The 26,829-nt window shown below is 40.1% G+C and overlaps 1 protein-coding gene across 4 annotated transcripts in view; it reads right to left on the bottom strand.

Annotated features, from left to right (window-relative positions):
- The window catches only part of RAP1A (RAP1A, member of RAS oncogene family), a 71,991-nt gene that overhangs the window by 32,495 nt on the left and 12,667 nt on the right, over window positions 1-26,829 (bottom strand). For 2 of the 4 annotated variants that reach the window (XM_034770587.1, XM_034770588.1), the window contains one exon: window positions 2,033-2,093. The exons of the other annotated variants lie outside the window; for them this stretch is intronic. The gene's annotated coding sequence lies outside the window, so the exon portion shown is untranslated. The remainder of the gene's footprint in view (window positions 1-2,032; window positions 2,094-26,829) is intronic. 4 annotated transcript variants of the gene reach the window in all.

Raw genomic sequence — 26,829 nt, 5'->3', positions numbered from 1 at the left:
AGGCTGTGGGGCTGTAATACGGCTGTGTAGAGGTTTGGTTTCAGGCTCCAGCCCGAGCCCAAATATCTACTCAGCAATTTTTAGCTCTGCGGCCTGAGCTCGAGTCAGCTGACTCAGGCCAGCCATGGCCATGCCTCGGGTCTTTTATTCCAGCATATATGTACCCAAAGAGCACTGCAGGAGCTCATGACAAAAACACAATAAAACCTTTTTAGCAAAAATGCAGCAAAAAGGTTGATGAGATATGATCCCATTGAAGTAAAAGGACGGGACACCTGCTGACTAGGTAAGTGAATATGCATATAGGCCTCTTTGTCTATTTTAAATCTATTTCTCCAAGCACTGTGTATCTTTGGGGCAAAATAAGTAATTCTTTGTTCTGAGAAAGTGCTTCTGTGTATCACTGCAAACATGCTCTCAAAGGATCCCAGTGAGGGTCCAACTATTGAATTAATTATTATTGAATTATCATCAGGCCTGTATGTTTGGCCAATTGTTAACTCAGCATGAAAGCAGAATGAAAACTGTTTGTCGTATTTATTGGGATCCCAAATGACACCATTTTTCAGCAAGACAGCAGATGCCAGAAGTAGCCCAGAATGCCTGTTTAATTACACAATCTCTTCACACAGTTCGCGCGCTGTGAAAGACAGCGCACTATCAGAAGAGGACAATTTTATGTATTGCTCAAGTCAAGCGAAGTGGCATTCCAGGTTTAAGAATTGTGTCATTTACCAAGATAAGGATTTAATGCATTTGTTGCAAGTACAGAAACAAACATGCATGTTTGAATGGAAAAGGCTGATCAAAGGCTGGGACATACTATTAAAGGCTCAATCCTATGAAGGGGTGACCCAGAGCAATGACAGCATGCAACACTTAACACTCTACAACCACTAATTAATCCTCGTATCAACCCTGTGAAGTAAAGTAATACTGATTTTATACTGCGTAAAAACTGAGGCACAAAGAAGTAACTAGCCCATAGCCACAGAGGAAGAGCAATGGACTGGGAGCCAGGAAATCCAGTCCATCACATCATGTTCCTTCAGACAGGAAATATTACACTAAAGGGCTCAGTCGCATTTTCACACACTTCTGTGCTATGTAAAACCAGCTAATGTGCTTGTGCACAGACATGAAGACAGATTTTATACAAGACTTAGGTACATACATGTACTGTAGGACTATATAAGCAGATCAAAAAAATTAAGACATGTGTCAGACAGCCTCTATTTTCAAAAGCATTTCCTTGCAGCCATTAAGAGGATTTAAATAATTCTGACTTTATATAAATACAAAGATAGTCTTTGGGAAGCCCTTCTGGAACTGACAGCTGGTCCAACCCCTTTTTCTACTCCCTCAAAAAACTCTAGCCACTCTCCAGGAAATTCCTAACCTGCGCCCGGTGGAAAAATAAGCAAACCCACCACTGAACAGATGTTGAGTGTAAGAATTTCACACTAACCTGAAATGTGACACAAGCTCTTTCAAACATAACTGTTTGAGCACAATTTTATATGTTTGAAGGCGGCGGCTTACGTTTGGTTGGTTCCCCCTTCCTCCAGCAACTGCTGACGGAGCCTCAAGTAACATTAGGTGTGTGTGTGTTGCTTGGTGTGTGGAGGCCTAGGCAGAAGTGTGGTTTGATGATTTTGCATATCCTGGTGAAACGTGCAGCATGACTGAAGACGTGCCCCCATTTAAGCAAGACAGTGACAAAGGCCTTTTTAAAAAAAAAAAAAAAAAAAGCATAGCAAGTATCCACATTGCTGATTGCCCCTTAAAGAATATAGAGCTGCCTTCACAAGTGCATGGCTCGCAACGTTGTGAATGAAGATAGAAGTAAAAACACACCTCCAACTTTCTGTAACTGCAGGAAACACACAGAGGGTTTTTTTTTTTTTTTTAAACACACTTGTATTAGACATTTAGTAATTCTTAAACCTTCCCCTCTTGTTTCTCCAACCCCCACACTTTCATAATTGGCAATTTCATTTGAATATATGCTGAGAACATGAAAAGCTCATACCTTGGCATACAAGATCTCTCATCAGTGTTAACAGCCCTACTGGAGGTTTTTTCCAAGCTCCCTACAGCGGATTTGAAAGGATAAAAAAAAAAATGCAGTTTAAAATATTTCAAAACACTTTTTAAAAGGATACTGTACTATACAGTTTACAGAGCAGTCATGGGTTTGGTTTGAATTTCAAGCCATTAAATTATTTTATTTCATCAAATGAACTCAGAACAACTTTTGGCTACTGGACTCAAACTACCCCAAACACACAAAGGTGCATTGGCATCACCTCAGGAATGATGCAACTTTAACTGTTTTAACACACGTTAAATAATAGATTTACAGATTCCAAGGCCAGAAGGGACCACTGTGATCATCTAATCTGCCCACCTGTGCCCACAGAACTTCCCCCAAATAATTCCTAGAGATCTCTTACAAAAACATCTAATCTTGATTTTAAAACAGTCAAGACTCCACCAGGACACTTGGCAAATTGTTCCATGGTTAATTACCCTCATTGTTAAAAAAAATTACATCTTATTTCTCGTCCGCAATTTGTCTAGCTTCAACTTCCAGCCATTAGATCATGTTGTACCTTTTGTGAGGCTGAAAAGCCCATTAGCAAATATTTGTTCCCCAGGTAGGTATTTATACACTAATCAAGTCACTCCTTAACCTTCTCTTTTCTAAGCTAAATAGATTGAGCTCCATGAGTCTGTAACTATGAGGTATGTTTTCTAATCCTTTAATCATTCTTGTAGCTCTTCTCTGAACCCTCTCCAATTTATTAACGTCCTTCAACTGTGGACACCAGAACTGGGCACAGTATTTCAGTAGCAGTTGTCCCAGTGCCAAATGCAGAGATTAAATAACCATGGGTTTATCTTCAACCTTTGCAAGGTCTTCCAAGTCCCTAATTTTTCTCTCCCCTTTCACCTCCCAAGGATAGACCGTACTAGTCCTGCAGAGCTCCTCAACACAGCAGACCTGGGAACAAAGACCCAAGAAGAGCCTTGAACACATACCCTTCTCTTGGTTCCTTTCTAAACAAAACCATTACTGTTAAGCACATCCCCCCAGAGGCCAGGGTCAATTAGAAAACCTGAAAGTGAATATAGTTGACCAGTCCCCTGCATTTGTGATCTTCTCAAATCACCCATGGAAAATGCTTTTGAAATTGGAGACAACGTATATTGGATTTGGAAAAGACAAATAGTAGAAAATAGTTTTATGGTATGACTTGCAAGCTCAGTCATAAAACACTTTATACAATTACTGTAATACATATAATTAAGGAACTGACTCATTATCGTGGTCATTAAGCTCCTCTCAAGATAAATTAAAAGTACAATGCTCCTAGACAGAGGTTTCCAGAAGCTCAGAGAGCAACACACTTCCCCAAATTGCAATGGAACAACATACTTTTATAGCAAGCCTAAATAATTTGATGCTGTTCTCACCAGCCTACCTCCTCCCACTGTTCATTCTTACATCACATTATGCAAATTGCTAAATAAGTGGACACTGTATAGAAAGTATTGTGTTATACTAAACTAGTGCTACAACATAAGGAAGGTTTTTACAAAGTGTTTCTATCAATTGCTTTATGTTTTGTTCCAATATTTACTCCCTAAAAAACTCCAAAGGTTTTTGTTTCTGTTTTTTTAAACTTAAAATCAACTCCACAGTGTCAGGCAAAGGCCATGAAATATTCAGCTGCTCCATAACCAGATATTAGTCAGTCTTTCAAGCAAAAACCAATGAAAAACACTGGCCAACCAACAAAGGCAATAAACAAACACTGAATTGAAGGAATGCCAAGATACCATGCTTTCCAACAGCTGGATTTACAGATACAGCATTGCTCTCCAATCCCAATGGAGCTGCGATAGGCCTTCAGAAGATTTCTAACCCACAGAACTGGGGAGGGCAAAACTGGACCTTCGCTTTAGAAGCTAGCAGGGCACATTGAGAACTACATGACGCTCGTGCTTCAGAGCAAATATTGTAACTTCCAAGAATTACCTGGTTTTCTCCTTTCCACAAGCACACACAAACAATGCACACTATGGTGCCAGTGTTCGTGACACTCAGGATATCATTTTTTTTTCTTATTGCCTCTGCTCATGTAATCTGAGGGCTCCAGAAGTCTCTCTTCTTTTTTACCCCCCTTTCTGTATCCAAGTGCAGCCAAAGGCTCTAAAACCAAAATACAAATAAAAAGCCCAATATATATTGAAATCTCATGATATTCTGGGGCTTAACTCAATTTTTCAACAATGGAGTTGGCAACACTGTACTCCATTATTGCCTGAGTCCTCAGCAACTCTGTATACTACAATCTTGCAGGTGTGAAATTAACACAATCTACATTACAGGACACCACAACTTGTATATAGCTCTGTTTATACTGTAGTTTGGCCTGTGACTCCTCACAAACAATACTTACAAGCCAAAAGGCACTTAAAATAGAAAAAAAGACTGGTGGGTACTTAGAGACAGTGGTTCTCAAAGTTTTTCTTATTATGGTGCATGCCTCCATATTAATTCATAGGTTACCTCCCATCCAACTGTCCCAATTCAAGTCAGGCAACTTCCCTGTGGTGCCTGGTTATCTGAAACAGTATTCAGTAAATATCAAGGAGACAACATTAGAAAAAAAAAACAATGCTTCATTATATTTCCAGTATTTTAGAGCTGTGCTGTTTATTTCCTCTTTGTGACTAGAACTTTAGACTTAATACCGAATCATCCTCCTCCCCCATAGCCTGCATCCAACGTTCAGATTGTTAGCTTTCTTTAAAGGTTTGTGACCTTAAATTTTGGGAGTCTAAACTGAATCGCACTTGTCTCTTCACCAAAGAAACATTGAAATAAACAAAACAGCTGTGCAGAGAGATGCTTAGGTTTTTTGAGTTTATTGGATCCCAAAAGCTCTTGGAAATGCAAAGGGCCAAATTAATTCTTAGTGTAAACCGGTCCAGACTGATTTGCGGAATCCTGAATTGTGCTATATTTAGCAGGAAACTGCTTGAAGACTGAAAGATGCTTCACCACAGGAACAGCTGCAGCTCCATGGACCACCCACAAGTGATTCCATGAACCACAGTTTGAGAACCACTGGTTTAGCCCCACAACATGACTTTGGGTCTATTAATAAAAATGTTGGTCCAGATCCTCAGTTGGTGTAAGACAGAATAGGACCATTCACCTCCAGTTGTAAGTAACAAAAAACATTTTTGTTTTAAACTGTTTTCCTGCAGCACTTGCCATCAGTTACTGCAGCATTAGGATAATGCACCAGAAAGTGAAACTGAATAGTTTCTTGGAGCAAAGTGCAAAGTGTAATCAAGTAGCATAGAGAGTGAAAAACAGACCTAATATCTAGTTTTAATGCAGTGCTATTAGTAACAAAATTTTAAATTTTAACCTCCCAGCACCTCTTTATAAGCAGCCCTTTTAGAAACAAACGTATTGAACAGACAAGCTTCCACCATGCTCAGATTCTCTTCAGATCCCACTTCCTCATACTTGGCAACCACCTCCCCACCCACAAGCTACATCACTGTCATCAGGCTTCTGGTACAGGAGTGAAAAGGATTTTCTTTGGAGCCAAGCAAGGGAACTGCTGAAGCTGAACACCACTAGAAACTCCCTTCCTGGAGGCGACTGCACGGCCCACACAGGATCCCTCGCCCTTGGCTGTCCTGAGTACAATTAGACTGGGAGTTAAAGAAGAGAGCCACATCTGGGTTACAGTGTGATGTGTGCCCCGAGTCAGAAGGTGAACCGAAATTGCTTTGTCTTAGCCTAATTTCACCAGAACAAACTGCAAAATAATCACCCAATTTTGAGGTGTCTGTTCCTCCCTCACTGTGCATAGGCCACTACCATCACTGTCAGCGGGAGTTTGGGAAATGGCGCAGTAAGTATTTCGTGAGCAGACAGAGCCCCTAACAGGGTCAGAAACACTGAAAAGCCTCGTAGGCATTTTCTTTTTAATGCTGTGGAATTGTAATGTTTATGTTGAAACAGGACTATGTTCCTCCCCAAGTGCACGCACCCACTCCAATGCCCAAGAGATCAGAGATAAGGGTATTTCGATTTAGGACTTGCATGGATGGGATGTCAACACTCAGCACTGGCCTCACTCTGCTCCCATTGACTTTGATGGGAATAGATTTAGGTCAGCATATATTTGAAAGTCCCATTCTACAAATCAACCTTGTCTAGAACTCCTCAAGCACTCATTCTATCATGGCTTTTTGTTTGCAACGTAGATGTGACAGCCCAGTTATAGAAATTTAGGGATGGATTTCCTAGAATGGTTGTGATGCCACTTCCACACTATAAATAAAAACTGTTATATCCCTTCTACTCCACAGTTTGGTTAGTACTGTAGTGTTGATGGGACATTGTACTTGTGCCTGGATAGAAAGGAAGAAATACTTCTCTATCTCAAGCCATGGTGGTCATCAGCACATTCAAAAACTGGTTGTTCTGTGTCTATGTGTCTCTTAAAATTGGGTATTTAGATGGCTAAATGTTAGCAAATGCACTTACAAAACTGCACTTGCAATTAAATGATAGTATAAGAATAAGGTACAAAATTATTATTAATAATGATGATGCCTATTTCTTAATTAGCACTTTTCATCAGTAGATCTAAAAGTGCTTCACAATCTTTTTCCATGTATTGATCCTCACAACACTACTCAGATAGAGAAGCATTATCATCCTCATTTTACAGATAGGGAAATCGGTAAATAAGCTAAATGTCTTGACTAAAGTCACGCAGGAGGGTCCGTGCTGGAGCAGGGAAATAAACCTGTCTCCCCTATGGCCTAGGCCGTGCTGTATCCATTGGACCATTCTTGCTCCCAACTTGGAGCCTCTCTTGGGGCAGGGGGGAGAGAAGAAAAATCAAGGTCATGGACTTCCAGGCATACAAGCCATTTGTATTTAGTACAATAACACCCAGTCTTATTAAGGCAAAGTCTGCCCCTGAACTTTACAGGACCGGGCCATATCATTTCTGAGGTAGTATTTCTCTCACTCGGTCATCCAACCATCCAGCCAACTGAGGGAGCCTCCGTATTGATGATGATCAGCCTAATTACGATCTACAAGTCTAGCGCTTTTGAGAGAATAAGAGAATCCTCAAGCACTTATCACCTTGCTTTGGGTAACATATACCTACAATTCAGATTTAACCTAAAATGACCCTATGTTTCCTCTCTAGTTACCAAGCATCTTGTAAAACGCCCTTGGTATGCACATCAAAAAGGCATCAGCAGCTCAGAATTGCATTCCGATCCAGACTTCATCATGTCATGTTAACCAGAGGAGAAGCTCCATGACCACAAACTCCCTCAGGGCAGCTTTTTATGTGCTAATCCCGCTGCCTGTTTCTTTAGAAGTTTCCGTTACTAGCACAAGTTAATTAATATATGCGTAATGTTTAGTTTTATACAGAAATCCCACAGAAATAATTCTCTTTCAATGGACACTGACACCTACCATTTTTCAACCACCAGAAAATGACAGAAATAAATCTATAGTCCAGATACTTGCTTGAAACATTTTTTGCCAGTCTGTGAAGGACAGTAACATTCTCTCTCCCAATGAATCGTAAAATCAATGTTTAAATAGCCTGCCTGCTGTTCCTCTTGTACTGAGCTTTACTGGCCAAAGATGTATGGTATGTTGTTGCTTTTGACCAGAATTATTTGCACCAATCTTTCAGTAGCTAGGTTTATTCTCAAATCCAGATACGCTTCCAAAGCCCTGTTCTTTTCCTTTCCCTTCTGCAATGCCTTTCACTCTTCAATACCATCAATTTCTACCCAATAGAGACATTCACCTCTATTGCTGTCCCATGATTTTAAGTATTCATTTTAAGTATGGTATCTTTTTACACTATAAGGAATATCCTCCAAGGCCCAAAGGACACTTGAATGGTCCACCTCCTACTGAAAAAAATCAATAGGAGTTGGGTACCTAACTCCCCTATTCTATCTTTGAAAATATTCCTCATTGTGTCCATGCCCTTCTCATCTACTACCGAATTTGTTTTTACAAATACCAAATTTGCACTTTGGGAAAATGTAAACAATTCAACGTAACAGATGAGATGCTTTTCATATCTCCGACCGCAGTGCAGAGAGCTCAGTTTGTATCATGTGTGTCTACCAACAACAGCTATTTGTTGTTGTTTCTGCAGGTGTGCATTTACAGACCATGTTTTTCCTGATTTATGTTAGCTTTAATTATTGTATTGTAGATTGAAATTCACATTGTTGTAACAATTTTTCAGAGGAAATTCAAAAAGATAAAGAGCTGGCACTTTTAACTAACCAAACCATACGCCACAAAAAAATCTTAAAGCACTTAGTTGTTTAGGTATCTGCTTAAAAGTTAAAATAATCTAATAGCAATTTAAATGCAGTACATTCTAATAATAGGGCTTTGGTAACATTTGAGAATTTGTATGTCTAACACTTCCCAGCTCAAAAACTCAAAATAATTTACAAATATTAATTAATATCTTCAAAACCTTCCCAGTGCAATAGGTAAGTATTATTATACTCATTATACAGACGAAGCAGAAGTTCAGAGGTGAAGCAACTTGCCAGCGCAGTGGTGTGGCCACACTTGTAACATTTGCCGCTGTGTTGGGAGCGGTGCATTATTGGCAGCTATCTCAGCATTCATGTGGCTGCAAGGTGCTTTGCAAAAGGGGGGGGGGGGGGGGGATTGTGACAGGGAGTGTGGGGGGAGAGAGAGTGCTTTTTGGAGCATGTCAGCTCTCTATTTTGCAAGTTCCGAACTCCCGGCCCCCTGCTCATTCATTCACTCACTCAAAGCAAGCTGCAAACTGTTTGCTTTTCTCTGTGGTACGAGCTTTGAAACCGGCACTTCCGCATTCCTGCAGCCAGTCACAACAATGGAGAGGATTGGCCACTTGACAAGGTGATTAGTACAGCGCTGCAAGCGTTTACATTCACACCCGTGAGTGAGTCGTAGCCACTCCGCTGCAGCTGTTATTCCTCTTGGAGATGTGGAGTACCTGCAGCGGTGTACCCAGGGAGATACAGCGCTGTAAGTGCCCTGCCAGTGTGGACAGGGAGTGAGTTACAGCGCTGGGGGAGGCTTTACAGAGCTGTAACTTGCAAGTGTAGCCAAGGCCTTATTAGTGGAAGAGCTGAGATAAGAAATCAGGAGTCCCTGGCTCTTGGTCCTGTCCTAAGATTATACCCTTGTCTATCCTGCCCCCCGGCCCCAATGTATACACTTTTGCTATTAATATGCTGCCCTCATATATCCCAGGTTAAAAAAAAAAATACAAGCCAAAATGTCAACATTCAAAATCATGAGTTATGAACAAGAATGTGTTATGAGAATGAGTTTGAAAAAGACCACGTCAATAGCCTCTGGATTTTACACAGGAGAATATGGCTGCAAGAGTCATCTTTGATCACAAATACAATGATTGAGGGGAAAACACCTTTGAAGTTTAAATCCTAAGACCCACTAGTCACTATTGAATAACAACTTTCAATAAAGAGAGAAAGAAATACATATTTTGAGAAAGAATCATGTGTTCATTTTAAATGAAACAGCTGTCAGTCCAAATGCAAGTCATAGAAGCGTACAGTATGGCTATGTTCAATAATGGTAAATAATCTGTGGTGCTGAAAGTTAGCTTAAGGGAAATTCTGAATGGGTTTTGAGTGAATGCTTAGATCTTGAAAATCAGAGTAGGTCATATTTATAACTCTGGAAGTGTTTCTCCTGCTGGAATCGCACAGGGATAAACTTAGTGGGTCCACGCCCAAGAAAGAAAGTTCTGAGGTGTCCCTTGTTTCCATACACCTGGAGACAAAACTCATGTGTCAAGAAGAAACCGTCTCCTCCAATAAAGACTTATTCCAGAGAAAAGCCAGTTTTAATAGATCTATAGATTCAGTTTATATCATACTGACTGAGTTTCTGAATAACTGCAGAATCCTCTACTTGCATTGGTTCACTGCATTTCTCAGTGCATGCAATATTACGAATAGCGAGTATGATTTTTAGATATGCTGGGTACATGGCAACTCCCAACGAAGAAGGCTCAGTACCTCTGAAAGCCAGCCACAGTATCTTACTGCTTACATCTTCTCAATATCAAATCTCAGAAGTATTACTAATCTGCAGTTTATGATATTTCAGTGATGTCAGTTTGCACATATTATACCTAGGCCTTTCAGGTTGTTAGAATTTGCAACAAAATAAAGCTTTTTTTTTTTTTCCTGGCACATCACTCCCTGAATCCCAACCATTTAACATTCCTTCAGCATTCCCAGTTTATGCACTTGTTCCTCAGCTCTGAATAGCTCGGACACATGAAACTGACTAGAAATGGCATGAAGCAGACAAGTGGGGATCAAAAAAGGAGCGTGTTTTGTGCGTGCAGTGACCCAGATTCAGAGTAACCCAAAACAGAATGATTTTTCCATTTTTGTCAGGATTTTGCAAGTTATTAGTTTAAAAGTTTACAGCCGTTAAGTCCGATTCAAATCTCTTGAAATGTCACACCCACCTGCCCACCCACTTGGAGGCTCAGCTGGTATGAACTGTCTCAGATTTCCTCTCCAACCTATATAAGCCAGGAAGAGCTACAGCTGTAATTTCAGGTACAGTAGCAATCTACCCTATAACCCTTTAAACACTGGCAAGTGTCCGGACACATTTGGATTTCCTCTTTGTAATGAGTTACTGAGGTCAGTCCATTTTCTCTAGTGGATAATGTGGGCACAACTATTCTTGTCAGGCTCAGCGAAGAAGCCCTAGATACCAACTACACTCTCACTCTGAAGAGGGCCCTTCGAGAGCAAATCATTACCTGTGCCCTTCCATGAAGGATGAACGAAGCAGATTTCAGCAAAGTCTGCTAGTCTGTGCATAAAAACAGCTAAACAACTCCCAAGGTCCAAACTCACCCCAAAGTCCTCTGCACCATTCCAACCCCAGTTAGACCTCAGCTGGAGGTCTGAATTGGAGCTGAGGTGCTACAAGGAGGCCCCTCTGTACTAGAGTGAGTTTCACCCTAGAAAAATGACCCATTAAGGGAAAAAAATCTCTCTGAAGAATGAGTTACAGCTTCCAAATGAGCAAGTTCTTTTTATTTTAGTCACTAAAAAAAAAAATGAGTCATACACAAGTAACTTGGCTTAAAAAAAAGCGGGGGTGAATGGGCAGGAACGTAGAGGAAGCTACTCATATTTAAACTCCTACTTACTGAAGCGAACCTTGCGTCTTAAACATGCTGTGCTATTAACCAGATAAGACAGCCAAAACAGAGCAGGAAACGATACTGAGAACGGTGACTAATGCTTCCACTGAGCTTCAAGTACACATCAAATGGATAGTTTTATACGTGGCCACATCTGAACAGATCAGAATACTGAACCATTTCTGTCAATTGGAACTATTCAAACAATACTCAGGCAGATGGAAACATTTTGTTCTAAAATTCTGAGTGTTTATTATGCAGAATGGACAAAGCTAAATATTTATTCGTCTCTCATGGTTTTTGTTCTCCCCAGAATCAAAGGTCACTAGGTTGCATGTTTTGCTTTTAAAATATGTAAATGCACCCAATACAATATTTGATGGTTGAAGTCTCTAAGTCAGTGTTTCCCAAACTTGGGACGCCGCTTGTTTAGGGAAAGCATCTGGCAGGCCAGGCTGGATTGTTTACCTGCCGTGTCCGCAGGTCCGCCCGATCGTGGCTCCCAGTGGCCACGGTTCGCTGCTCCAGGCCAATGGGAGCTGCTGGAAGCAGCGGCCAGTACATCCCTCGGCCCGCGCTGCTTCCCGCAGCTCCCATTGGCTTGGAGCAGCGAACCGCGGCCAGTGGGAGCCGCGAGCGGCCGGACCTGCGGACGGGGCAGGTAAACAAACCAGCTCGGCCCGCCAGGGGCTTTCCCTACACAAGCGGAGTCCCAAGTTTGGGAAACACTGCTCTAAGTTATACTTAAGCCACCATTTGTGTTACTAACCTGATTCACAATTATTTTATTGTGACCAATGCATTTTGAGAGATGCAAACCAGGTTTACTTCCTACAAGGAGCTCATAAGAATAGTTGAATTGGGGTAAAATATTTTAAGTTTATGGCTCAGTTGTCTGATTAATCTTCATGTGCAGAGACTGTAGCAAAGCCACATGGCAGATTAAACTTGCCAAGTGAAAAACTAATTTATGCTTTGCCATCTGCGAACTAACTTATCAAAATTGTTTTATGTAATCTTCCAAGAGACTTTACAAAGAACACATTCTCATCTCTACAAGAGAAATATGCAGCTTTTCTATGAATGAACAGTAACTTAACACACCAATTGTATTCCGTGTATAGGTGAGTGGGCAGCTCTGCTACTGACCTGTCATGTAACCTTGGGCAAGTTATTTTACTTCTCTGCCTGAGTTTGTCCAAATATAAAACAGGGACAGTGATCTTGCTCACCTTTGCCCAGTGTTATAGGCTCTATAGATGAAAAGCACTGTATAAGAGTTAAGTGTTTTTTATTAATAAAGCCATGAGCAGTATTCACTAGGAAGTACTATTTTAGTCAATGGACCTTAGTAAAATTGGGAATATAGTTATAGACCTTTTTTGTGAAGTCACACTTGACTTTCTGTTAAAGAAACAAGAATTTGTCAACATGTTAGCTAATAACTGAACCAGCCATAAACCACTGAAGATGAAGGGTCGTCTTGCTTGTTAAGATTGTTCTAGAAATTGGGTTCAATTGCCAGCTGCTCCACAGCCTCTCTGTCTGATACTGGGCAAGTCGCTTCATCTCTCTGCGCCTCAGCTCCTCCTGCCTATTTAGATTGTAAACTCTTTGAAGTAGGAACTGTCTCTCACTAAGCATCCGAAATAAGGGGTACTAGGTACTCCTCATACAAATAACAGAAAGTCAGGGACTAACAATAATGTGCCACTTCCCTATCAGAAGGTGGAGGAGGATAGGAACTGAATCCTGACCTCAAAAGATTCCTGAGTGGATGTACCCTGAATGAGCTTGTCATTTGGGTATGGAAAGACATAGACCCAGTTATGGCTATTTTCCCAGATGAGACTGCATCTCTTTACATAACCATCCATTCATGTTGCCAGGACCTTCCCTTTGAAGGCTGCTCAGGCTGCCAAAACACTATTGCAAACAGCACAGCTCCCGCTCCTCTTCTAAAAGAGAAAGGGAGCTTTCCCAACCTGCTCTCCCTGGTTTGGGAAAGCTGTGCTCCCTTCCGCCTTGATTGATGCAGCAAGGTTCCCCCACCGTGTTTGCATCTTTATCTAGCAGCTGTAACCCTTTGAGATTGCTCCATCCAAAGCCATAGGCTGATGACAGGGGTAACAGTCCTTGCCTAAAGGATGACAAGGGTGCAGGTCCCTCTAGTTACAGCACTTTCAATTTCTGCCGAAGCTAAAGAAAGCCCTGCTTTGTATGTGTAATACCACGGTGCAGACGACTAATTATGTTTCTTCTCTCAACCCAACAAAAACTACATAGGCAGAAAACTAATATTTTCCTCAGAGAACTGGAAACAAGAAAAGGTAAAGTTTAGCTCCTACTGACTCCGTCCTTCAGAGAGAGAAAGAGAGAGCGGCACGTGCTCCTAGCAATTCACTATCCTGTTCCCAACACATCTTCAACCTTTGTGCCCCATTTACAGAATAATGAGTCTTTCCATCCCTCAAATGTAGTAAGTCAACCAAGCTATGCCACACCACGGCAGGATTTTTCCCTACTGTACATTTACCCTTTCTTCATACCCACTTCCTCTGCGCCAGGACCCATCCCTCTCGTTTAAAACCACTCTTAATAATCTGGCCCTTCACAGACTACGTATTCCAGGCCTTCATCTTTTGTACAAAAATTCATCCGAATTAGGAAGACAAGGCTCCTGACCTGAGGAAATTACCTTGGGTTTTTGTAAAGCTCTTTGTACACTTGCAGCATTCTATCACGGTTAAATATTAGCCTTTTAAATGCTTTGAAGGGTATTAAATAATAACACGCAACCAGGTCCTCTCAATTTTAAATGATAGGTAGACAACAGCTCACTTAATTGTACTGGCTCTGGTTAAGTTCAAGGGGTTCATTAAAAAAATTCTTGTAAATGTTTGTTTTTGTTTTACTTGTTATGGGTAATACCTAAGGTGTCCAAAAGACAACATTTTCCTAGGTTTTGTTCAGCTTGTTTTCTTTGTGCATTTGACAGCATTTTGAGTACACTTGGTGTTCCTTTCATCTGTGCAGGGCCCCGATCCTACAAACAACAGTGCCTGGGCAGATTAGTGGGATCCTCAGAGATGCAACAAAGTCAATGGGGCTCCATGAGGGCAAAGCAGTCTGCCCACGTGCTCAGCTATAAGATTGGGGCCCCACTCTGTTTCCCTTGTTTGCATGAGTCTTCTACACAGCAAGAGAGAAACACCAACTTTCAAGTTGACAGTGTCTCTTCAGACCTTATCAACCCCTGGTCCCTACCCTTGCTATGGGGCACCAGCGTCCTCCTTGCAGATAGGGGCCTGAGACATTTTCTTTAAATTTCCAACAAGTGCTACCACCAGTTAGTAACAGCAATAAGAGTACTAGGATCTCAGGCTTCAGCTGGCAGCTGCCATTTTAAATACTCTCTTATACAGTCCTACACATTACAAATAAGACTACATTACAAATAATTGTGGCCACATGGAGCTCTGTTTACATGAGGGCTCCCATTACTGCTACCTTGCATGAGAAAACATAGGAAAAAATGCTAGTGTAGATGCAGATTTAACGGTCTTCAAATGATTCCTTTTGGGAAGTGCTGACTACCAGACTCCTTCAAAATACCAAAAGCATGAGCACCATCAAAATAAAAATATAGACTACTTTCAATGGAAGTAGCATTCAAATCACACTGGCAAATCATTACACTTTGAACTCAACATTTGCCAAACATGGCATAAAAAGAATCTGCACTCAGGCCAAGACTATGTACACGGTTCTTTTGCTACACGAATTTGCTCATAGCTGAGTTACATATACTTGAAAATAGGGAGCTACAATCGAAGTGCTGACAGAGACTCAACTATAGGCTTGCAGACAGGGATGCTATAATTAAACATTGTGGATTGCATTTTTCCTGAAGAACTGCAACCTTTACAAAAATTAGACCTACAACCCTACTTTTAAAAAGTGTGGGGGAGGGAAAAAGGGAAAGGCGGACACCAAAAAAACCCAGCAAAAACATCAACTCCTACAGAGGACAACAACATAGCCACCAAATGTTTTGCTTCTACGCCTATTTGCACTGCAAACCAAGATTATTATTCAGTATTTCAGTCCTCTGCTGTTCACTTGAAAGGCTCATATTGTGGCACCGTGGAGATACAGATCAGCTGAAGGGAGGAAAGGAAGTGGAAGGAGAGCAAGCATCAACATTTACCAAATTGGCAGGAAAAAAATAGATACTACCTCCGTTTTGTACTCTGGCTTTCACATCACTTGTAACACCCTCTTAGTATTGGTAGCATACGTCTGTGCTGAAACCAAAATATTTAAATTTTCAAATGGAAATAAGTTGCCAGTGTTTTAGAGTTTGGGGATAAAGAGACATTTAAATGAATGCCTGTAGATTAAACTGCGATCAGTTCCTTCAAGCTATCTATACTACAGAAACAAATGTCACTTTCTCTATTTCCCTCCGAGAGATGGGCAGACTCTTGGAACATTACAGCCACATGTTCTGGTTATTTTTACCTTGGAGCTAAAGAGTGATTCATTGCAACTATTACTATAAACAAGCCTGTTTAATTTTGAACATACGAACATATCACATGCCAAGTTCAAAGTTACTATAAACTAAGTCATGACAAATTTCTTATGATTTCCTCCAAAAATTAATCTCTACTCTCACAAATACTCAAGCCCCAATCTAAAATCCACCATTTTTGGAATGGGAAGTTTTGTCTTGATCAGCACTGTACTAAAACTTCAAGCCCACTCTTCTTAAAGAGCTGCATACTGAAACGTACAGGAGGAAAGATGGTCTGTGTTTACAGCACAGGACTGGAAACAGGAGACCTGAGTTTTACACTCAGCTTTGCCAAAGACCTGAGGTTCCCAAATTGAAATCTAAGGACTATTACTGGTCCACTGAGAGATAACAGGACATATGAGCTGGCTTCTCATTTTCAGCTGGTAAACTGTATTAAGAGAAGCTAAAATTCTATTAAATACTTTCCTAATATGAATTCTTCATGTCAGCAATTGTGCAGTTTCCATAGAACATTATACAATCGAGAATGAGAAGGAAAGTGGTCTGTGTAACCATAAACAGAAGGGAAGGTGTCCGTCAGTCACATTACAGAGATATGGTTCATATGGAAAAACAATTTTTTTGCTGAGTCCATGGCAGAGATCTCAGTGACACCTCTGGTAAGTCACTTAATCATTACAGTCAATTTCTCATCACTTAAATGTGCATATTACATTCTCCACCCTTTGAGAAGTTAATGAATTTATTTTTGTGAAGCAAAGAACACCACAAAAAATCACTTTAAATAAATGAACAAAGTGGACTTTTAGTGCTATTCTCAAATTGAAATTAAAACAGGATTTGACTGATGTCTGTTCATCTCACAGTCTATCTGCATTATTGTAACAGTCTCCATCTCTGTAGCAGTTGACACTTAATAAAATTATCTTGTATAGTTACAGCAGTGGTAAGAATCAATTGCGCAAATACTCAAAAGGAACACAGTTAGAAGTATCTCTATTACCTTAGTTATTTTCAACAGTGTCATAGCCAATATGGAATAAAGTATAATGCAGAAACTATACAATTAACTATCATATACATACTGTATTAAGAGTTGTTAAACCAGTTACTATGCAATAGAGCAGACTTACTCTGTACTGCAGATATAACCTTTTCAGTTAATAGGGTGTTTTTTCCCTTTTAAATTCAATCCAGGTAATGGCCTACATTCTTTCTTTTAAGAACAAGAAAACCATTTAGTTCCAGGAACTCCAAAGAGAGCAAATTAGCATTTTTGTACATCTGTAAGTTAAAAATCAGGCAAGTGGTTTTTGGACATTCTGACAGAAATTTGTTCCTGGGGAGTGCAGACACTATGCCAAAATTTTCAACTAGAAGTGACTCTTCATAGGTGAGTAATAATGCCTTAAAAATAAGACTTAGTAACAGAATTAGACATGAGACTACTTCAGTGCCAAGAAGCAATTTGATAATGTAGTTAAATTATTTCCTTTAACATATTCATAAGTGTTTAATTCAATGTGAAGTGCAAGTGGAAAATGTATTATTTGATTTAAAAAGGGAACTTTCAGCCAAGATTGATTTGGTTATGGCAACATTCTAGTTACACTACTTGCTCAAAATGTATGGTAACCACAACAAATCAGTTTAAATAACTCTTAAATAGGTCAATTACTCTCTGTTTCTGAGTATCAGATACCACTAAGTTCCGTGGACACATTTACCCAGTTGGCAAAGCTAATGACTAGCCAAGAAAACTATACGCTATTCGAAGATTGCTTTTGTTCTTCATGTACGTCATTGGAAAGGTAGTTTTACAATTTTAAAAAATGGTAATGCTCAGAGTTCAGTATGTTATGGACATCTCAGGCTACATGCTAGTGCTACGGCTTCTGTACAGTCTCCACTTCATTCAGCTGGAGATGGCACAATGTTCACCTTCAACCCCTCTTCCATGCAAAATTCAGACAAAAGGCCGTGTTCTCTCTGAACTACTTCCGCAAAGAATCCTAGTTCCTACAATAAACCTTGAAGGATCTCACATTATGTGAGTTGTGAGAATTACTCCCACCTGAGACTTTTATAACTTAGGGCCCAATTCTGCAAAGCACATGAGCAGTCCCAGTCAGTTTCAGTGTGACTACTCACATGATTAAAGTTAAACACCTGGTTAAAAGTTTTGCTGATCTGAGACCGTAGTTCTGTACTGAGGTTCATTCAAGATAAATCTGAGAGAAACATTTAAAAGAAGCAATTAATTTAGTCTTTGGAAAAAAAGATACATGCCTCAACCTTTTTTTTTTTTTTTTTAAATAAAACTTTTAGTCTGTAAGCATCAAAATATGCACTTCTAAGAAACTGACTGACCTGTCTCCTTGCTGTGCATTTTAAAATGCTTCCTACCAGCACTTTAGTCGGGGAACAAAAACTCTGTGCATCTACAGCTTGAAGTGCCCAAATGGCTAGATTTATTTTTTGTCCGGTTAGTCTGCATTTACAGAAAGTTGCTAGGGACATGTGCCAACTAGACAAAGACAGTGGAGGGAAAGCCAAAGGCAAAGCTCAGCGACCAATACATACTGCATCCTCAAATTAGACCAAAACGCTATGTCACTGGCTGTAACTGGCAGGCTCCCTTCTAAATGGACTGCAGTACCACTGCAGATTTAATATTCACGAGTGTTACTCTGGGAACAAGAGGACAGGAGCCTACCTACGTTGTATGTGTTTTGGGGGAAGCTGGACTTTTATCAATTATGTCTACAGAAGAGACTCAGTAGAGCTGCTTCCACAGGAAGTGCTGTGTATCTCTACTGTGGAAACACAGCGTCACAGTGAATTACACAGTTCAAATGTAGCAAACCACACAAGATAAAAGGTCCTCCTGAGAAGGCATAACACAGCTGCATTTGGGCATTTCTCTACTTTTGACCTAGAGCTACTAAAAGTTTTCAGCACTGGATTTTTTACAGTATGGAAAAGTTCTTGACAGCTTTTCCTCTTCTATGAGGAAGACGACTCAAATCTTTCCTTACTCCCTCCACCACCATCAAAACAAGTAAATGTTACAGGATACGAACACTAGACAAATTGATTTTGTGAGTGGTCACCTTCCATCTGTTGTCTGCTGCCTCATACTGTAGGTCATTCATTTCAAATCTTATATAATTTTCATGTTTCTTCATCAGGTTGTTGTGTAACTATTTTGAGCTATTTGGTAAAAGATTCAACATGGAGCAGAGCTGAGGTTGCTTTGTTAAAATGTGTGTTATTCTTATCAAGTCATTCGTTATATAGACAGGGAAAGATTGATGATGTTTTTAACTATTCACTTCCTTGTTTATGTACTTCGGTTTTGTACATGACATGATAAGGTGGTAGATGATCACTCAGCAACCTTAACTGGTTTTAAAAACAACGATGTTGTTTCTAAAACAACAACAGTCACAGATAAACCTACTGACTTTCTCTCTTCCAAAAATGGCATCCATCTTAAGAGGATAATTTTCTCCAAACACGACTTTACGCGGTTATTTTTTTACTCCCATATAATGTATCGATACAACATTTTTTCCAGTGAGAGCAGAGGTGGGTACGAGTTCTTAAGTTTAAAGGATTTTCTTTTTTAATTCAAATTATAGTACAAAACGATGTTTTAAAAGCTGGGTTTTCATTCTTCAATCATTCCTTGAAGGAGCATTTTAGATTCACACTACATCTTAAATATGAGTATCTCCCAAGGTTAAACCAGTGTTTTTTGTAGCAATTAAGAGAGGATCACTTTAAAGAAATGCATGTATGGTTAATATGAAATAGTATCCCATCAACTGTACTTAATGATTGTTTAACGCCATCAAGGAGTTTTAATGAGATCAAACAAAATGAAAGTTAAAGAAGTTTGTTCAGGGCAGTATTCTAACATTGTTAAAAAGCTCACCTTGTCTAAACCCGTTGCCATCTCACTCCTTCAGTGTCTCCTGCTTAAATCTCTCTCATCTTCCCCCTACTGTGTACTTTGTCCTCTTCCCCCACCCCTGGTGTTTTCAAGCTGTCCCTAGAAGCAACCTGCCAAGCCACAGGGAAGACACTTTGGAAACTAACAGTGACATAATTATGCATTTTAAAATTGCTTTTCTTCTTTTTGCATTCAGGCTACCACAGCTTTCAAGAAAAACTTAGGCTACCTCACAAGAGCTGTATGTTTAAATGCAAGTCTCAGGGTAAAGAAAACAAAACATATTTTTAGATAACAAATCTTGCTAATTTGCTTATCCACCTGTTTTGTACACAAAAACCAGTAATTACACAAGTTCTCAGCCAAGATGTCTATACGTACAGAGCTGCAGCGGCGTAGCTGTGCCGATACAGCTGCAGCGCATCAGGTGAAGATGCTCTATGCCAACGGGTCTCCTGTCAACATAAAAAACCCACCTCTGCAAGCAGCAGCAGCTTTGTCAGCAGGAGAAGCTCTCCTGCTAAAATAGCGCTGTGCATACGAGCGCTTGTGTCAGTGTAACTTATGTCGCTCAGGGGGTGGAACATTCACAGCCCTGAGTGACATACGTTTTGCTGATAGGCTGTAGTGTAGACCACAGATTCTCAAGCTTTTTCTTTTTGAGGACCCACCCACAGCACTCTATAAAAACGCTATGGCCTACATGTGCCACAAGTGATTTTCTGCATATAAAAGCCTGGGCTGGCATTAGGCGATAGCAAGCAGGGCAACTGCCTCGGGCCCCACACCACAGGGGCACCCGCGAAGCTAAGTTGCTCAGGCTTCGACTTCAGCCCCAGGTGGCAGGGCTCAGGGATCCAGGCTTCAGCTTTCTGCCCTGGGCCCCAGTGAGTTTAACACTGGCCCTGCTTGGCGGACCACCTGAAACCTGCTCGTGGCCCCCGGACCCCTGGTTGAGAACCACTGGTGTAGACATAGCCTAAGTGAGTTCTCATCTTGGTAAACCCTCATTACATTACTAATATACCACAGCACATTTACTAGTTTTTTTTATTCGAGCTGGGTGAAGTAAGGTAATTCCAATTCGCAGAGAAATTTTTTGGTTTCATTCCAAATAAGAATGAAATGCTTAGTCTAACTAAAGTCACGTTTGGGTCACATTTTAATGGCTGTGATATACAGGCGGTCAAACAGATGCTCTATGGGTACCTTCTGACCTTAAACTCAAACTCTATACAATTCTGTGCAAAAGAAAAAGGAGTCTTGGCTCCAGGGCAGTCCACCTGGTGAGCCACAGACCTTGAGAACCTGGGCTGTTGAAGAGATGTGACGCAGCACATCCAGGACTTTCAGGTTCCTATCAGCTCACCAGGCAGGCTGCCAAGGAGCTGTGAGCCTGGAAGCCTGGGCTGGCGGGGACCCTGCCTGGATTCCATCGGAACTTTTTCAAAAAAAACAACAACACAACCAACCGTCTCCACAAAACGTTTCAATTTTTAATGAATGGGCAAATTCAGATAAAACTTTTTATCTGAATTTTTTTCCACCAGACTGTTTATTATTAATCAAAAAACAGCTTCTATCACAAGCAGGTGACAACCGTATTCTCATTCAATTTTGGTGTAACATTGACACTTATGTATTCTGGACCTCCAATCCCCATCTGTAAAATATTAGCAATTCTCTACCTCACCAGGATGTTGTGAGGATAAATACATTAATGATTGTGAGGCACATAGATATTATGGTAATGGGGGCTGGAAGTACCCCTGGCAGAGTGAAAAAAAAGAAAGAGAGAAGCCAAGACACAAGGCAAGGAGGGAAGCACCCTTTGTGCACCACAGAGCTGCCATGTATTCTACATTGAACATTTAAAATGTGTTTTACATAAGAGGGAGGGGAAAATGTTCAGCCCTTAACTCTAGTTCAGTGTTTGCTAGATTATAAACTAAATTCCAGAAAATATTAATATTCCTTGAATAGCTGAAGCAGTAATAACCAGGTTGTGTATACATACATTTGATTTAGCTATGCAGCCTGCTCTAAAGGTCATGTTTGCATATGTAAGTCTAGGGATTCTCACTATCTTAAAAACACTTCCAAGTTTAGTCTATAAGTAACGCACAAGCAACAAAACTGTCTACCTTCTATGCACGCGGGCTAATTAAATGCCTGTTCTAACAATCATTGTTGAATGAACAACATCCACTTTATGGTAATTAACAATTTTATGCGTACCGTTTATTTTTCAATGCCTTGGGTGATGAGCACCCATTTCAGAAAAAGAAACCCCTAATAAAAACAAAATGTGGTGCTAAAATAAATCTATTCCTAATCAAAGATGCACCTCAAAGTTCTTTCACTAAATAGCCAGAGCAACTCAGAGTTCACAGGAGTCTGACTTGCAGTAAGTTAATTACTCCACAGAAAAATAGCAGTTTTAATAACTTCATTTTATTGCAAGTGAGAGCATCTAATATGCCTGCTAAATCCTTTATTATTCATCTCTCTCATTTAGTATTATTCCCCAGAGCCTGAGGAGAAAACCACGCACACACACACACTTCATTCCAGTATTAAAAGGCACTGAAAACCCATAAGTTCACTGAACAGGTTGTTAAAACATCAAAATACCAATATCTACATTGAGCATAAAAAGCTCGGTTTTCCCCTGAAACTCTCAAAAAGCAGTGCAAAATTTGTCTTAATTACTTGTTGAGTACAGTGTTCCGAAATCTTTCAAGTATGCTTTTAAACTACCTATTTTGCTCATAGCACAAAGAACTATGTAAGCTTTAGGTAAAACTCAAATACATCCTCTTCATAAAGGGCTTTGGTAATTTGAAGACTACCCATCACCCTGTATCTGTGAATCAGTACGAGACTCATGAACGCTCAGGGGATAGCCAGGCACAGTGTGAGCAGGCGGTACCTAACTCCCTCACGTAGCTCGACTGCACCTCCATTCTTGAGAGCCAACACCCATGATATTCCAGTCTTGGGCCTTTCTCTAGCAGACACTGCCAACTGTGTGGTAGCAATCGTGAGAGATGCAGGAATGAAGGCTAGGAGGAGACCAAGTTTATTTTTGTTTGTAACCTAAACTTCACACAGCTCTCCATACAGTGGCATGAAGTGGAAAGTTTAACTCGAGTTTATATTCTGTACAGGGCACTCGGCCATGTTTTCACAGGGGCCTGGCTTTATTTAGCACATGCAGTTAAGGCTGGACTTAGTCACATGTGAAATGTTCATAAACCTAAGTGAAGTAAATGTCTCTAAATTGCCTACCTTCCCACAAATGATACTGGCAACACCCTCAAGCAAAATATTTGCCACTGTAAAGCACCAGGATTACTTTAACCCCTAAATTAACTAAGATCTTCTTTTACATAAGTAAAGGCTACACAGAGCAGGTGGTTCCATACTTGATGACAGTATGACATTTATACAGCACTTTTGCAAAGATCTGATTAAAAGAGGAAATACAGATGGGGAAACGAACGAATTGAGAAGTTAAGTGACTGTCTCAAGATCACACAGTGACTGTTCTGCCCTTTAAAGCATGCTACCTCACTGCACTACCAAGCAAGTGACCTAGGTTCTATTTTTAAGGTTGGTTTCTTGCTTTCTTGGGCCAAGCCCTGCTATCTTTACCCAGGAAAGACTCCCAATGACTTCAAAGAGAATTTTGTCTGAGTAAGGACTAGAACATTAGCTTTTGGTTTGCAAGGACTGAAAGCATTGCTGGAAAAAAAGACTAGGTCACAGGGAGATAAAGGGTGCTAAATCACTCTGTACTTACCTCTCTGGCCAGTCTTGGAACCACATTGCCAGGCTAGACTTGGCTGGAAAATGGTTGAATTATTTTTTTGGGGGGGTGACAAAACAAACTCTCTCTGATGATAATTTTAACTGAAGGAACTTTCAAGTCTTTGACAGCTCTATGATTGATTCTGAGGAGAGTCGCACTCAGTCTCTCTTGGGCAGCAAAAGGTCCTACAACACAGGCCTTGGATGTTCATAAAAAGGGGTACCATTACTTTCACACTGTGAGTTTTAGACCTTTTGCCAGATTCTCTTAAAAGATTTAAATCTTTCCAAAGCTGACAGGCTTAAGTGTACAAAACAACCTTGGCAGTCCACCCCTAAAACTTCTTAGGGAAATGAATTTGGCACCCATCCTCAGAAAGGAAAAAAGCTTCCTATAGTTTAACACAGTTTTGTAGAGTCAGTTTTAGCTTCTAAAAAGATCACGACTCATTTCAACAGAAACAGCTGTTCAAAAAAAAAAAAAAAAATCTTATGGGCAACCTGGGTTCAAAAGAGGACACTGAGTTTAACAGAGGAAAAAGAGAAGGCATCAATAATCATACAACATCTAATCAATGGACCAGGTAAGCAGCAATGGCACTGATCCAGAAATACTCCCCTGCTCAACAACTCTCCTAGATGGAATTAAAAATCATCTCCAATTATGACACTTGCAGACTTAATTTCAAGAGAGGTTAAATATGACTGAGGCAGACAAAAGCCAAAAAAGAAAAAAAGAAAAAAAAAGTCTCTTTAAGTGATAAACCACAAGCAACTAGAAAAGGAAATTTCACCAGTTTTAGTATTGGAGATTCTTGCTGTATTCCAAAAAAAGTTCACAGCTTAAAATGCTTGTTCAACATATGCCCTGGAGATGCTCAGTTTTGTACACCTATCAGTCCCTTAGAACACATAGGATTTTAATTTCTGTGTTAATTGTCAGATCCTACAATATCCTTAATTTGCACCGCTATTAGGAGACCTTTCAGTCTTCCTCACTAAACGTTCAAAATTAAAAACTTCCATTAAATCATATTTTCTTGAATCACTATACAAATCCAACACTGTAATTTGAGACACTGTGTAATGCATAGTAGTTTTGAAAAGGATTTTTCAACCCCCAATCCACAGAGATGCAGTTCACAGTACAACTAGCATGGCAATAAAATGATATCATCAACCACAATAAAACAAAGTTTCAGGCTTCAAGCTCTACGTCAGGGGTTCTCAAACTGGGGGTCGGGACCCCTCAGGGGGTCGCGAGGTTATTACATGTGGGGTCACATGCTGTCAGCCTCCACCCCAAACACCGCTTTGCCTCCAGCATTTATAATAGTGTTAAATATATAAGCAAGTGTTTTTTAATTTATAACGGGGGGGGTCGCACTCAGAGACTTGCTATGTGAAAGGGGTCATCAGTACAATCGTTTGAGAATCACTGATCTACGTGCATTCCTTAGCTCCAGAGGCCCTGATGTCCACTCATGTCATGTTCAGCTCTTCTACAAATTATAAAGCTCAACTAATATTAGTATTAAATTGACTTGTGCTTCATCTTACATTTATAGTCAACTTTAAGCAACCCAGTACATGCAACAGAGACAGGCTATAAAACACAGAAGTTGCAGGACAAAGAAAGCATTCTGAGACAGCACCTTAGACTACAGCATGAACACAGGCCTTCAGAGAGGTTTAAATGAGATTCCCAGAAGTGGGGTTTTTTTGTGCTACCTATGGACTGTAATAACCCAACTCAAGATGTCTTATAACGATAAGAGCCTGGTTATTTGCATAATTGTTCCATGTGAACATGCAGTCTGGGCCAACTACCACCTGCAAGCTGCAGCTTTAATCTGACTTGCATTATTTTTCAATTATTTCCAATCACAATTAATGTCAAAACAAAGCTACAACCCAAAACATCCAAAAGCATATTTTATTTATTTATTTATTTATATGTATCTACACATACCTTCAGGCTTAGTAACCAAGGAATATTCAAGACATGACATTAATGGATCAAGTTCCATGATTACCATTTTAAAGTGGCCCTGACAAGGCTTGAAAAGGAAGCTAAATTACACTACATATAACCTTACCCAGAGGACTGTTTTGCCTTTAAATTATCACATGCACTTTCACTTCATAGTATGTGGTATATATATATAAAAGGATGTCAGTTGTTTGTAATGAAAGGGTTTTTCTGACTAGCTTCTCCCTAAAACTCCAAATGTATTCACATTAGAGAAGAGAATGCTAGAAAAAGGGGCACAAGAAGTGCCCATTTGAACACCTACTGAAGTCAATTCAATAAATCTAGCTCAACTCCTCTTCCCACAGAGGCCTTTACAATTTTGTCAACAGTCCACTGTAAGCTCTATTTTCAAATATGGTAATTTGTCAAAAAAAAAAAAAAAGGTACATGATACTGTCTAGGTCAACTATATGAAACAGCAGAGCTCATCCCAGCCTGATTTCCTGAAGTGCTGAGTACCCACAACTGGGTGAAGTGAATGAGAGCTGTGGGTGTTCAGAGCCTCTGGAAAATCAGGCTCTATAGCTATTAGAAGACAAGCAATATTGCAATTTCAATGACAAACGTACATGTTCTAATACTGAAGACATTCAACATGGGTGATATCTTTGGATCCAAATACTTTAACAAAAAACAAACATTCCAACCAGCCTCTAATCTGTGGTTTCAGCCACTCAAAAATTAAATGCAACCGGTCTGTTCGCCTGTAGTGCTCTCACAAGCAGCAAAGTTATGCAATGTGGCAGATTGACAAACATAGTAACTGCTACTAGGTGTAACAAATTTCCAGAATGTTGTCTCCTCCAACAGCATTTGACAAAACAGTAACAGTTACCTACTATTCACTCACTCGTTCCAGTCCCTCAACACATATATTAAACACTGAAGCTGTCCCGCTTAAAACAATGTAATTAAGTTTATCTGCTTCAGTCATATTACATCCATCACTGTGATCCTTTCAGCACCTTGCCCCCTTTTTGGAGCATGAAATTCAGGTAACAAGAATGACTTTGTTAACATGGGACCATGTTTGCCAGGTATTAGCTTCTGCAGGCAAGTTCTCAAAGTGCGTCTGGCAATTGGTTAAGGATTTAACCATAGCTGCTGTCCTCAAATGCATCAGAAAACGTGAAAGACAATGAGAGTTTTTAAAAATGATACAATTATGCTAATACATAGGGCA

This window comes from Trachemys scripta, chromosome 4 (assembly GCF_013100865.1).
Source record: "Trachemys scripta elegans isolate TJP31775 chromosome 4, CAS_Tse_1.0, whole genome shotgun sequence".
Taxonomy (NCBI): Eukaryota; Metazoa; Chordata; order Testudines; family Emydidae; genus Trachemys; species Trachemys scripta.
Note: the sequence above shows the minus strand (reverse complement) of the source record. Positions and strands in the feature narration are given on the sequence as shown.